Source organism: Bubalus kerabau, chromosome 8 (assembly GCF_029407905.1).
Source record: "Bubalus kerabau isolate K-KA32 ecotype Philippines breed swamp buffalo chromosome 8, PCC_UOA_SB_1v2, whole genome shotgun sequence".
In the NCBI taxonomy this organism is placed as follows: Eukaryota; Metazoa; Chordata; class Mammalia; order Artiodactyla; family Bovidae; genus Bubalus; species Bubalus kerabau.
Window position 1 is genome coordinate 123,273,279 of NC_073631.1, and position 15,048 is coordinate 123,288,326.

Genomic DNA, 15,048 nt, shown 5'->3' on the forward strand with positions numbered 1-15,048 from the left:
GTGGGCGCACCTGTGCCCGCCTCCCTGCACAGTCACCGACACTGGACCAAGGGCTCTGCTCAGAAGGGGAGTTCTTTCTGATATCCCACCTGCAGCCTCTAAAAGGCCCACGTTTTCTGGAGCCCTAAGGACAGATAATTCACATGGAAGTGGTTCCCAGCAAGTAAATGGTATGTGGAAGGGATATTTGCCGTGTATACGCTCAGGCTATGAAAACACACGCCGTGATGTGCCATACATTTCCCCTTTACAACGGAGTGAAATAAGCCCACGGAACATGCCTGCATTTGAAAGCACATGTTGAGGATGGAAAATCCACAGACTAAAGGTTGCTGAGTCCCAGAATCTCTGACTGGAGGAAAATCAACAAGAAGAATCGCTTGCTATTTGAAAGCGATTTTTCTTTTATTTGTATTGAGCTGTTAAATGAAGAGAGCCTGCCAGGTGGCGCTAATGGTAACAACTGAGAGTGTTAGCAGCCTGGGAAGGGAGGCCAGAGGCCCCAAAGCAGCAGGAAGAAGGGAGCTGCAAGTGGCAGGCTTCTTTCCCGTCTCTGTTGGGGACACCTGGTTCCCTCTGAACTTGACTTTTCTCAAACCTTGAGCTAACCAATGTGTTTTTCTTATGGAAATGTTTTTCTTCAGCTATGCTAATGAAACTATGTACTTGCTTGGGGATCTCACTTTCTTCAAATCGGTTCTTCCTGAGACTAACTTTTGTCTCAAACCTTGGGCTGATAATGGCTCAACAGATCAGTATTCATGTCAATTGTTTCATGGCTGGGGACGACACACCTTGTGCCATTCTATCTCAAAAACGCTCATTGTGGGAGAGGGGCCTGGTGACGCTCCCCCAGCCTTGAGGTGTCTCCTTACCCGAGACAAAGTCTGCCCAAACCCATGTCCGTTGAGTCCGTGATGGCATCCAACCATCTCATCCTCTGTCATCCCCTCCTGCCCTCAGTCTTTCCCAGCATCAGGGTCTTTGCAAATGACTCAGCTCTTCGCATCAGGTGGCCAAAGGATTGCAGTTTCAGCTTCAGCATCAGTCCTTCCAATGGATATCCAGGACTGATTTCCTTTAGGATGGACTGGTCAGATCTTCTTGCAGTCCAAGGGACTCTGAAGAGTTTTCTCTCTCAGTACTATGTGCCTGGTAGCCATGGGGATAAGATTCCTTTGGCCGAGTTGGCCTCCCAGACTGACAAACATGAGATTCCATACCAAGATTTCCCATTGCCAAAAGGATTGTAATAATCCCCTATATAGTCAGTCACCTTTGTAAGCTTTATGGCACCCATTGGTGTAGGCTACAATGTCTAACCAGCTGACTCCTCTGATTATGAGTCATGGCTGTAACCTGACTGTATCTCCCTTTAACACTTTCCAGGCTAGGTTTAAGGAATTTGGGGATTAGTACACTTAAGGTATATAAGGTTTTCACAAAAGTCAGTCTGGGTCCTTGGCTAAGAGGAGACTGACTTGGGCCTGCCGGTGTAATAAACTGCACTCCACTATCTGCATGCCAAAGCCTTTGACTGTGTGGATCACAATAAACTGTGGAAAATTCTGAAGCAGATGGGAATACCAGACCACCTGACCTGCCCTTGAGAAACCTGTATGCAGGTCAGGAAGCAACAGTTAGAACTGGACATGGAACAACAGACTGATTCCCAATAGGAAAAGGAGTATGTCAAGGCTGTATATTGTCACCCTCGTTAGTTAACTTCTATGCAGAGTACATCATGAGAAACGATGAGCTGGAGGAAGCACAAGCTGGAATCAAGATTGCCAGGAGAAATATCAATAACCTCAGATATGCAGATGACACCACCCTTATGGCAGAAAGTGATGAAGAACTAAAGAGCCTCTTAATGAAAGTGAAAGAGGAGAGTGAAAAAGTTGGCTTAAAGCTCAACATTTAGAAAACGAGGATCATGGCATCCAGTCCCATCACTTCATGGGAAATAGATGGGGAAACAGTGGAAACGGTGGTTGACTATTTTTTGGGCTCCAAAATCACTGCAGATGGTGACTGCAGCTATGAAATTAAAAGACACTTCCTCCTTGGAAGGAAAGTTATGACCAACCTAGACAGCATTATTAAAAAGCAGAGACATTACTTTGTCAACAAAGGTCCATCTAGTCAAGGCTATGGTTTTTCCAGTGGTCATGTATGGATGTGAGAGTTGGACTGTAAAGAAAGCTGAGCACTGAAGAACTGATGCTTTTGAACTGTGGTGTTAGAGAAGGCTCTTGAGAGTCCCTTGGACTTCAAGGAGATCCAACCAGTCCATCCTAAAGGAGATCAGTCCTCGGTGCTCATTGGAAGGACTGATGTTGATGCTGAAACTCCAATACTTTGGCCACCTGACGCAAAGAGGTGAGTCATTTGGAAAGACCCTGATGCTGGGAAAGATTGAGGGCAGGAGGAAAAGGGGATGACAGAGGATATGATGGTAGGATGCCATCACCGTCTCAATGGACATGGGTTTGGGTAGACTTGGGAGTTGGTTATGGACAGGGAGGCCTGACGTGCTGCAGTTCATGGGGTCGCAAAGAGTCAGACACGACTGAGCGACTGAACTGAACTGACTATGCATTGTCCTTCTGAGTGAGTTTGTTTCCCAGAACGCATGGCTACAACAGATTTGCTAAATGAGGGAAAAGCACAGTTTGATTCCCTACCTGACAAGCTCCAAGGTATGCCGGCTGTATCCCATTGCTTCAGATGTCTATTGATTCCTTGGCATTAACTCTGGATGCCTATTCTCAAATGGCTAAAAGTCCATAGATTTTCCACGTCCATCTTTTGTTTCAGTTATTTGTGACTGTGATCAAGGCTGTATAGTAGTTTAGAAAATTTTATCCCAAGCAGATCAGCTGTCCTCTGTGTCTAATGGGTTAAACATCCAGTGGAGAATCTTTTGGTGGATATTGGGGGCTCTTTTCTAGGAATTGAAATGGATATGATCACTGTGGCACAGAATAGAGGCATCCCCCACCCCCCAGAAGACCTAAATGCCAGATGACACTCTTATTCTTCAAGCATGGCTCCAAGGAGTCGGGCCCACCCTAGGCATGAGAGCAGGCATGGCTGGATCAGAGCCTCACAAGTGCCATCTGCAGATAGGTCGAGCACTGAGATTTTCCGTGACTTAGCATTCATGAACAGTATGAAAAAGCAAAAAGATATGACACTGAAAACCCCCTCAGGTCAGTGGGAGTCCGATGTACTATTGGATAAGAGTGGAGAAATAGCTCCAGAAAGAATGAGGAGGCTGAGCCAAAGTGGAACCGGCGCCCAGTTGTAAAGGTGTCTGGTGGTGAAAGTAAAGTTGGATGCTATAAAGAACGATATTGCCTAGGAACCTGTAATGTTAGCTCCACGAATCAAGGTACATTGGAAGTGGTCAAACAGGAGATGGCAAGAGTGAACATCGACATTTTAATCAGTGAACTAAAATGGATGGGAACGGACGAATTTAATTCAGATGACCATTATATTTATTACCATGCACAAGAATCCCTTAGAAGAAATGGAGTAGTCCTCAAAGTCAACAAAAGAGTCTGAAATGCAGTATTTGGGTGCAATCTCAAAAATGATAGAAAGATCTCAGTTCATTTCCAAGGCAAACCATTCAGCATCAAAATAATTCAAGTCTATGCCCCAACCACTAATGCCAGAGAAGAATAAGACCTTCTAGAATTAACACCAAAAAAAATAAAAATAAAAATGTTCTTTTCATCATAGGAGTTTTTGTTCAGTCGCTCAGTTGTGTCTGACTCTTGTGACGCTATGGACTGAAGTGTAGACTCTGTCCTTCAACATCTTCCAAAGTTTGCTGAGCACCAAAGAATTGATGCTTTTGAACTGTGGTGTTGGAGAAGACTCTTGAGAGTCCCTTGGACTGCAAGGAGATCCAACCAGTCCGTTCTGAGGGAGATCAGCCCTGGGATTTCTTTGGAAGGAATGATGCTAAAGCTGAAACTCCAGTACTTTGGCCATCTCATGCGAAGAGTTGACTCATTGGCAAAGACTCTGATGCTGGGAGGGATTGGGGGCAGGAGGAGAAGGGGACAACTGAGGATAAGATGGCTGGATGGCATCACTGACTCGATGGACGTGAGTCTGAGTGAACTCCGGGAGTTGGTGACCGACAGGGAGGCCTGGCGTGCTTCGATTCATGGGGTCGCAAAGAGTTGGACACAACTGAACGACTGCACTGAACTGAATGTCCATTGAGTTGGTGATGCCATCCAACTGTCTCTCCTCCATCATGCCCTTCTCCTCCTGCCCTCAGTCTTTCCCAGCATCAGGGTCTTTTCTAATGAGTCAGCTCTTTGCATCAGGTGGCCAAAGCATTGGAGGTTCAGTTTTAGCATCAGTCCTTCCAGTGAATATTCTGGGTTGATTTCCTATCAGATTGACTGGTTTTATGTCCTTGACGTCCAGGAGACTCTCAAGAGTCTCCTCCAGCACAACAGTTCAAAGACATCAATTCTTTTGTGCTCAGTCTTTTTTATTGTCCAATTCTCACATCCATACACGACTACTGGGAAAACCACAGATTTGACCATATGGACCTTTGTAGGCAAAGTCTCTCTGCTTTTTAATATGCTGTCTAGGTTCCTCTTAGCTTTTCTTCTAAGGAGCAAGCGTCTTTTAATTTCATGGCTGCAGTCAACAAACTACAGTGATTTTGGAAACCAAGAAAATAAATTCTGTTACTGTGTCTGTTTTCTATTCTATTTGCCATGAAGTGAAGGGACCAGATGCCGTGATCTTTATTTTTTTTTATATTGAGCTTTAAGCCAGATTTTTCACTCTCCTCTTTCATCTTCATCAAGAGACTCTTTTTTTCCCTCTTTGCTTTCTGCCATAAGGGTGGTGTCATCTGCATATCTGAGGTTATTATTTCTCCTGGCAATCTTGATTCCAGCTTGTGATTCATCCAGCCCGGCATTTCGCATCCTGTATTCTGCATATAAGTTAAATAAGCAGGGTGACAATATACAGCCTTGACATACTCCTTTCCCAATTTTGAACAAGTCAGTTGGTTCCATTTCATGTTCTAACTGTTGCTTCTTGACCTGCATACAGGTTTCTCAGGAGGCATGTAATGTGATCTGGTATTCCCATCTCTTGAAGAATTTTCCACAGTTTGTTGTGATCCACAGAGTTGAAGACTTTAGCATAGTCAAAAAAACAGAAGTAGATGTCTTTCTGGAACTCTCTTGCTTTTTCTATGATCCAACGGATGTTGGGAATTTGATCTCTGGTTTCTCTGCCTTTTCTAAATCCAGCTTGAACATCTGGAAGTTCTTGGTTCACATACTATTGAGCCTGGCATGGAGAATTTTGAGCATTATTTTGCTAGCATGTGAAATAAGTGCCATTGTGCAGTAGTTTGAACATTCTTTGGCATTGCCCTTCTTTGGGATTGGAGTGAAAACTGACTTTTTCCAGTCCTGTGGCCACTGCTGAGTTTTCCAAATTTGGGGGGCATATTGAGTGCAGCACTTGCACAGCATCATCTTTTAGGATTTGAAATAGCTCAGTTGGAATTCCATCACCCCCACTAGCTTTGTTTGTAGTGCCTGGAATGCAAAAGTAGGAAGTGAAGAGATACCTGGAGTAACAGGCAGGTTTGGTCTTGGAATACAAAATGAAGCAGGGCAAAGGCTAACAGAGTTTTGCCAAGAGAACGTGCTGGTCATAGCAAACACCCTCTTCCAACAACACAAGCGATGGCTACATATGGACATCACCAGATGGTCAACACCAAAATCAGATCGATTATATTCTTTGCATCCAAAGATGGAAAAGCTCTATACAGTCAGCAAAAACAAGACCAGGAGTGAACCATGGCTCAGATAATGAGCTCATTATTGCAAAATTCAAACAAATTGAAGAAAGTAGGAAAAACCATTAGGCCATTCAGGTATGATGTAATCAAATCCCTATGATTATACAGTGGAGGTGACAAATAAATTCAAGGGATTTAGGTCTGATAGAGTGTCTGAAGAACTATGGATGCAAGTTCATAAAATTTTACAGGAAGCAGTGACCAAAACCATCCCCCAAAGGAAGAAATGGTTGTCAGAGGAGGCCTTACAAAGAGCTGAGAAAAGAAGAGAAGTGAAAGCAAAAGAGAAAAGGAAAGATATACCCATCTGAATGCAGAGCTCCAAAGAATAGAAAGGAGAGATAAGAAAATCTTCTTAACTGAATAATGCAAAGAAATAGAAGAAAGCAACAGAATGGGAAAGACTAGAGAGCTCATTGAGAAAGCTGGAGATCCGCACGATGTGATAGTTGCCAAGCTACATCTTATTTGGGGCAAAATGAGGACTGAGCCCAGGAGACAGCACCTCAGATAACTCTGAGAGACTGCTCCAAAGAGGCAGTGAGGGAAGGTCAATATATAGGATTTTGGTGAGTGGGGAGTTCAATGCAATCAAGACCTTATTTTACAAAAGGTTTTCTGCTGGTCATGAGGAGCTGATGTCACCATGACGGGATTTAGTGATTTTCTAGATATGAAGAAATGTAAGTGTTGGGATCAAGAAATCAGTTCCTGAAAATATCTGACTATCTAAAGGACCCGTTCCACCAGTCTCCCTGGAGCAGAGTGCCTGGCTCTCCACCCTGAATTCCCCTCAGCGGAGGTTGAAGGTCGGCAGCTTCAGCAGCACAGGGGTCAATTTCCGCTGAGGCAGCTGGCAAATCCCCTGTTGCAGTTCAGTCTCTGGCAAATGCTCTTTACAAGTGCCAATTTGTAGCTGACATAGATATCACGTGGATGTAGTTGAGAAAATATTGGAAAGGTGAAAGAGAGATGTATTAAAATGCGCTATGTTAGGTTTGTCAGCCGCAAATTGGCACTTGCAATGGTCACTTGCCTTCCACCTCTACAAGGATCGAATACTGTACTGCTGCAGCTGCTGATTTTCAACACCCCATGAAAGGAGTTCAGGCTGGAGAGCAGAAATGAAGCCCCCTGTGCTGTGGGAAAAACTGGTGGAACAAGTCTTCAGATAGATATTTTCAGGAGTCAAGTTTATAAGGCCAATTCTTGTATCTCCCGGTATCTAGAAAAGGGCTAAAACCCTTCATGGTGGTTAAGTCGACAGGTTTTATATTTTAAGGAATCAGAATTTACTATACTTTGGCTTTGCCATTGAGAAATGGAATGTTTCCTGCCATGTCAGTAACAAATGATTTCACAGTCATCAGTGATTGCGGCCAGCAGCCAAAGGTGAGCTGGTGAAGCCCTGAGGGGACTCAGGAGGGAAAGACTATCTGCCCTCTGGCAGCCTTCAGACTGCAGCTATGCCCCATGGAGAGCCCTGAGGGGACTCAAGATGTGAAAATGCGGTAGGATATAGATGGGTCCCAGGCTGCACACCTGGTGATTGTCAAGGGGAGTAAAGTTGAAGCTCTGCTCTCACCCAGACACTCCAAGGACAAAGCTAGTGGCAAACACTGAGCTCTGCTGAAGTAGAGATGCAGCGCCCGCTCCTTAGGTCAAGGAGGACTTCTCTGTACACATATGTGCAGGAAGGCTTGTTGAGGGTCAAAAAGGGAAGGGAGTCCCATCCCATAAGTGTGGACATACACCTACAGACTTGTGTGCTGGAATCCATATTAGCAAAAAATTGCACAAGCATCTTAGGGTCCAAGGACCAGCCAGGTGTGAGAAAAGAAACAAAATAATTGGCCAAATGTAAATGAAGACCCTATATAAGGACATTCCTGTTTTAAATCAGCTTCTTACTGCGCTCCCCGTTCAGGACACCCATGCTCCTCTCCCAGTGTGTGTTACTGTCATGCTTCTGACATAAATAATTTATTTCTCTGAGTGCTCTCCTATGTGTTGCGCTGTGTCTCTATATAAAATACTTTGCACTTGTTCTGCAGTTTTTGCCTCCTTGAAAGACTTTTGCTTTCAAATGGAGTAAGAATCAAGGAACTTCACTTGTAGCCTCTAGCCACTGGTGGACTGGCAGCTAGGTTCATTTCCTAGATGGGGAAATAAGATCCTACTTCAAGACTAAGACTGTGCCCCCAAAGCAGGGGGCCCGGGTTCCGTCCCTGGTCAGGGAATTAGGTCCCACATGCCACAATGTCCCTCGTGCCACAGCCAAGTCTTGGCACAGCCAAATAAATAAATAAATAAATAAATAAAGACTGCTATTCCTTCCAGAACAAAACCACAGGATCCTGTCCCCAAACAGCTGAGATCATATCAAAGGAATAATTTTTGTGAGCCCAGCCCCTTGCATCTTCCCACACATAGAAAAGTGCTAAATTCATTTACTTGAGATATCAGGCTTTCTTTTAATTAACAATAATCTTTGATGTTCTGACTACTTGCTCTTCGTGCAAAACTTCTATCTAACCTGGCTCCCCCCTCACCTCAGAGCAGTTCCGTCCGGTTTTCTTGAGGCTCTGTCTCCCTGTTTTGAAATCCTAAAAATTTCTGCTAAATAAAACATAACTCTAAACTTTTAGGTTGTGCATAATTTTTAAGCCAGCACTTTACTGTCTTTAAAGGAATAAAATTATTTGTAATATATGTAATATATACTTCTTAGGGGCTTCTGTGGTGGCTCAGATGGTAAAAAACCCACCTGCCAATGCAAGAGATTTGGGTTTGATCCCTGGGTCAGGAGGATCCCCTGGAGAAGGAAATGGCAACCCACTCCAGGACTCTTGCCTGGAAACTTCCATGGATGGAGGAGCCTGGTGGGCTGTAGTCCATGGGGTCACTAAGAGTCAGACACGACTGAGCTACTGCACTTTGACTTTTCACTTTCATGCATTGGAGAAGGCAATGGCAACCCACTCCAGCATTCTTGCCTGGAGAATCCCAAGGACAGAGGAGCCTGGTAGGCTGCCGTCTACGGGGTCCCACAGAGTCGGACACGACCGAAGTGACTTAGCAGCATGCCCCCTTTCTGTTTTCATTCCTGTGAAATACCTTTATCTATCCCCTTCACTTGAGCCTTTGTATATCCTTAAATCTGGAGTGAGTTTCTTGTAGACAGCATATAGTTGGGTCTTTTTTTTTTTTTTTTTAAAAGCATCTGTGTCTTCTTTTTGGTGAACCCACTCTATTTGCATTTAGACTGGGTATTGATATGTAAGAGCTGACTCCTGCCATCTGAGTGATTGCTTTCTGGTTGTTTTTTGTCTCCATTGATTCCTTTTCCCTTTGTTTCTGCCTACTTTTGTAAATTGGTGGCTTTTCATCGTGGTATTGTTTCCCCTTTCTATATTTCTTGCATCTACTCTAGATTTTTACTGTGGCTACCATGGAGCTTACATTAAAATTTTATACCTAAAACAGTTTGTCTTGTGCTGATTGCAACCTGGCTTTTTTAGCCAATAAAGTGGCTCTGCCATTTAACTCTTCCTCTGTGATAGTTTGATGTTCCGGTTCTCTCTTTGATGCTGTGTGTTTGGTAATAAGGTATATTAGCTGTAGTTACTTTCAGTCATCCTTTCCTTGAACCTTTATACTTGAAGTTGTTAAGACACCATTCTTCTAAGTAATTGGAATTAACTAAATCTGACTATACATTTTTACCTTACCTAGTGTGCTATATACTTTAGTGTGTGTTCATGTGTTACTTTGCATCTTTTTTATTCTGCTTGAACTTCTTCAGCATTCTTTGCAAGGCAGGTCTGGTGGTGATGAACTCCCTCAGCTTTTCTTTAGGAAAGCCTTTATTTTCCCTTCATATTTGAAGGATAAGTTTGGTGAATAGAGATTTCCTGGTTGGCAATTTTTATTGCTCTGCCCTCTGAATATTTCATTTTACTCTCTTCTGGCCTATAGTTTTCTTCTGAGAAATCCCCTGATAGCCTCGTGGGGTTTCCTGTGTCAGTTATAGCCATCCCTGTAAGTAAATCAGACATTCCTATTTTAGATACGAAAATTTAATCAGTATTTTGTAACAACAGTAAGGAAAATTGTCGTGGTCTGGGTGATGGTTGGAAAAGAATTTCCTGACATGAGACAGAGTGAGAGGGAAATAAAGTGTATTAGCGTTTAAAGTTTATTTTAATTTATTATAATTTATTATAATTATATAAATCATATAATTTATAATTATATAATCTATAATATATAATATTTATCATATTATGTATAATATAATATAATAAATATTATATTTATAAAATTTATAAATTAATAATATTTATAAAAGTTTATTAGCATTTAAAGTTTATTATAATTTATAATAATTATATAAATTATATAATTTATAATTATATAATATAATTTATATTATATAATATTTATTATATTATCTATAATATAATAAATATTATTATATTTATAATATATAATATATAAATATATAATTTATAACTATACTTATATAAATTATTGTAATTTATATAATTATTAAATTTATAATTTTATGATTATAAAATTATACATAATTTATAATTTATTATAATTAAATAATTATAAAATTATTATAATTTATTATAAAGTGTATTAAATATTAAATAAAGTTTATTAAATAAAGTTTATTAGCGTTGAGACACTATTAGAACAGAGGGCCAGCTCAAGAGAGAGCCGTCTTTGAACAGGGGCCCTTAATCCAATTTTATACCCAGGGTACAGGGAGCAGGATAGGGGTCTTGCGGGTCATTGCTGATTGGATGAGAAGCGGGGCGGGGGGGCAAGTAAGGCAAAGACCTTCTCCCTATTGGGTAGGAGGGGAGACAGGTTGTGCTGCTCAGGAGCACCTGAAATCCGTTAGTAGTTACACCATGGGGGAGGGAAGGACAATCAGGGTCTGGTTCTCATTCCTGTATTCCGTTCCCCCTCTGTTTTCTCTGCTCTTCCGTCCTTGGGTCTCCACCTTCCTCCCTCTCTTTATTTTTAGGGCCAATTCTTTCGCCCCCTTTGATACCCTGCTCACGCCTATCTACCTATTTCCCTTCTCAGGCATTTGGGAACCTGGTCTCAGGGGAAAAGGGGCGATGACCGCTCTGGCTTCTTCAGGCTGTAGGGGCGTCGTGGGGCTCTAGGTTCCTTTGCCTGCTCTCTGCCAGGATGCATTTACAGAAGGAGATGAGAGTCCATGGAACAATAAGGCAGCTCGTTTCAGCATCGTCTGGGTGTTGGCCAGGGAATATTTTTGTCAAACTATCACTTGGAGATTTGTTGTATTCTAGAAGAAGCCAAATTAACAAGAAAGTTAAAGATACATGGCCCAAAGATTAAGAGAAGTAGAAAGGCTCCCGAGGAGCTAGCCAGGAGAACCAGGGCCAGACATTGAGTAGTGACATTTGTGTTTCTCTGGGTGCAAGAAGAGGTGAGAAGCTGGGCTCATAAAAACCTTTACCTGAAAACATCTGACTCTCTGAAGGCCGGTTCTTCTGGGTTTTTCCCAGAGCACAGAGTGCCTTATTTCTGATATCCACCCTGAACTCCTTTCAAGGTCAGCAGCTTGCAGTGATCATGATGTAATCTTTGTAGAGACAGCTGGCAAGTGCCAACTTCCAGTCAGCAGGGTCCCTTCATAACTACATATTTGACCATGCTTTGGGGGCATTTCAGGGCCCTTGTGTCCCAGGTCTAATGAAGATTCCATTGACAGGCCATTGTGTGTGTTACTAGACCAGGCCTTGCAAGTAGCAAAAGTCTCAGGACCATACTTGTCTTACTAGCCTCTTGGCCCAGGAGAATATTCCCTCTTGTTGCTTCTTTCCATATCTAGAGTAACATTATTACATTCATTGATCTCATCAGTTCAGTTCAGTTCAGTCGCCCAGTTGTGTCTGACTGTTTGTGACCCCATGAATCACAGCATGCCAGGCCTCCCTGACCATCACCAACTCCCAGAGTTCACTCAAACTCACATCCATCGAGTCAGTGATGTCATCCAGCCATCTCATCCTCTATCATCCCCTTCTCCTCCTGCCCTCAATCCCTCCCACCATCAGAGTCTTTTCCAATGAGTCAACTCTTCACATGAGGTGGCCAAACTACTGGAGTTTCAGCTTTAGCATCATTCCTTCCAAAGAACACCCAGGACTGATCTCCTTTAGAATGGACCGGTTGGATCTCCTTGCAGTCCAAGGGACTCTCAAGAGTCTTCTCTAATACCACAGTTCAAAAGCATAAGGAACTGCCTATCAGCATTTTATCATGCCAGTCACACATTTAGTAATGTAAGAAACAATCTTCTGAAACAAGCAACATGGAAAATAATATAGCTAGCAGGTATTAGTAAGGTCACAAGCAAGAATTTAAGTCAAGAACTTTCATTAGGTACAGCCCAGTATACCCCAGGTCATCTGACACAGTTAAGTGATTTTAGCCAGGTGTTAATCTCCTGGTTGTACATCATGCACGATCTGACCTTGATCCAAAGATTGGTTACTGAGATAAGCTTTAGAAACAAACTTAGAGTGTCCTTTTAAATAATTAATTAAACCTTTTAGCAATATAACATAACAACAAGGAACTATCTCAGAAGTGAGTCGTGGTAAACACAGACCTTAACTAACAAAACTCGAACTTAATATTAAGTGAAATATATATTTTTTGTCATTGTGAGGGCATTAGCCCTGAAGCCAGGGAAGGCTTTAACCCATCAAATAAAAATGAGGTTTGTCAGGGAGCTGGGAAAAGCCAAGCGGCCACCTTGGATTTCCCATAGCCCTGACTCCTTGATTTACAGCTACTGTTCATGCATTTTTAATCCCCCATTTTAGGAGTAGATTGTTGCCATGTTTTAAGGACATCAGAATAGCACAAGTCTAACAGTGAGGTGTTATTTTTTTGTGGAGGCAGAATGAGCTTTTACATGTTCCATAATCTTAAATAATGCTTATTTACTGAAGTAACAAAAGATTTTAAAAACAAATATAAATCACTTAAAGACAAAGAAATTCATAATCTGTTTTTGAAAGCCTCATTCTAAGAAAACTTTGTTCTCTTAACATAGAGAGTAGACTAAATCCCAGTCTGGTACCAGCTTACCAGATAACAAACAAACAAAATGTGTTTATCCATGAATCTTGGAAATCTTTTCCATAAATCTTGAAGTAGCAGTATTCTTACAAAGGCATCAGAATGAGACCATAGAAGGCATGTTTAAAATCTGATTAAATTGCAATTGACAAAGTAGCCTGGTCATTGCTGTGATGTGTAACACTTTAATATGATAACTAGAATTATAACTGACAACATTTTACCAGTACATATCAGATTCTCATGAATTTCACATAATTTCTAGGATATGTATATTAGTAACATCAACCATACAATATAACCTGACAAGATTCATCACTCCTCCAACAATACTTCCCATGTAATTTAACATGTCAAATGAACTCAGGTAGTTTAACATCTCTCTTTGGGATGTCTCAGGGGCCCTCTGAAGCACCCTAAAGTTAGCTAGACGTCAAATGATTTAGGAAATGTTTTCAATAAATATCAAACGGGTTTATAACGCTAGTCGGATAAGATCATGTAAGTCGTTATGAAACAATAGTTACTCACTTAGCCAAAGGTAACAAAAGATTTCAAAGGTAAACACAGATCACTTCAGAGATAAATAAACTTAAAATCCAGTATCAAAGGCAGTTCAACGTCTCAAGAAAACTTGTATTTATGCACAAAACTCTTCCCTTGGGGTCCACTTCCCATAAAACCTTCTCATCACGTTCTGTACCCATTACTTTGTTCTCCCAGCCTGAAACAGCCACCTGTAACTCAGACCCATTTCCTTCTCCCTTCATAAAATTCAATTTCATTTCTCATAACTTTTTTACTGAAAACACACATCCTACTTTCCTTAAGCAACCAAGAACTGACCTTTATAGATTGGTGAACATAATTACCAGTGATAATTTCTAAAGAAAATTCTACAGAACATCTCAGGATGGCAGCAAACATTATTCATTAATAGTCCAAAATCTCTAGTTTCTCTCTAAGAGGAAGTTAGTGTTCAATAATGAATGTTTCAGAATCTTATTTTATTTGGAAGTGACCCAGCTATTCAATAAGCTTCTGTCACTTAGTTTAGCACCCCCCTAGAAATTCAAGTTGAGAAGGAAATGGCAGCCCACTCCAGTGCTTGCCTGGAGAATCCCAGGGACGGGGGAGCCTGGTGGGCTGCCATCTATGGGGTTGCACAGAGTCGAACACGACTGAAGTGACTTAGCAGCAGCAGCAGCAGAAATTCAAGTTACCCCAATCTGGAGAGACTATTTTAGACAGACATTCCTAAAATATAATTATTCTTCATAGTTTATCTAAAAGTTCATATCTCATTTACATTTTTTATGAGTTTTTTTTTCCCTAGAGGTAATTTCCTTGTTGACAGACTTTTAACAGATATAACAATATAACAATATTTAACTTATAATAAACCTAGGCACAATTAAAATATTATGCTTAATGTTAATGTCTCTTAGACATGTCTATATTAGATTAGCAAAAAGAAAAAAAATTAATACTAGGTATTTAATATTGAATATTTTCCAGTTCATGTGAATCTGATATTCATTTAGGTTAATTTCTCTTGTATTTAGAATTGTCTGATTTGTAAGTAGTTACTTTTTCTTTGATGTGAAGTTAAGTGAAGTCACTCAGTCATGTCCAACTGTTTTTGACCCCATGGACTGTAGTCTAACAGGCTCCTCTGTCCATGGGATTCTCCAGGCAAGAATACTGGAGTGGGTTGCCATTTCCTTCTCCAGGAGATATTCCCGACCCAGGGATTGAACCTGGGTCTCCTGCACTGTAGGCAGGCGCTTTACCATCTGAGCCACCAGGGAAATGTGACCCTCAAATATATGGCCAGCTGACTTTCAACCAGCATCCTAAAAGGATAGTCTTTTCAACAAGTGGTAGTGGAACAACTAGAGAGCCATTAAGTGAAACAAACCAACCAACTACCCCCAGCCCTTACTTTAAGAATTTTTATTCTTCACCTTTTCTTTGGGCCAATTAAATTAGAACTTATTTACCATTTTGGCAATATTACTCAAACAAACAAACAAAAGACA

The 15,048-nt window shown here is 41.4% G+C and overlaps 1 non-coding gene across 1 annotated transcript; it reads right to left on the minus strand.

Annotated features, from left to right (window-relative positions):
• Positions 1–14,745: 14,745 nt before the first annotated feature.
• On the minus strand, positions 14,746–14,817 carry TRNAC-ACA (transfer RNA cysteine (anticodon ACA)). Its single transcript has one exon. It is a non-coding gene; the product is annotated as a tRNA-Cys (tRNA).
• Between the last annotated feature and the right edge of the window lie 231 nt (positions 14,818–15,048).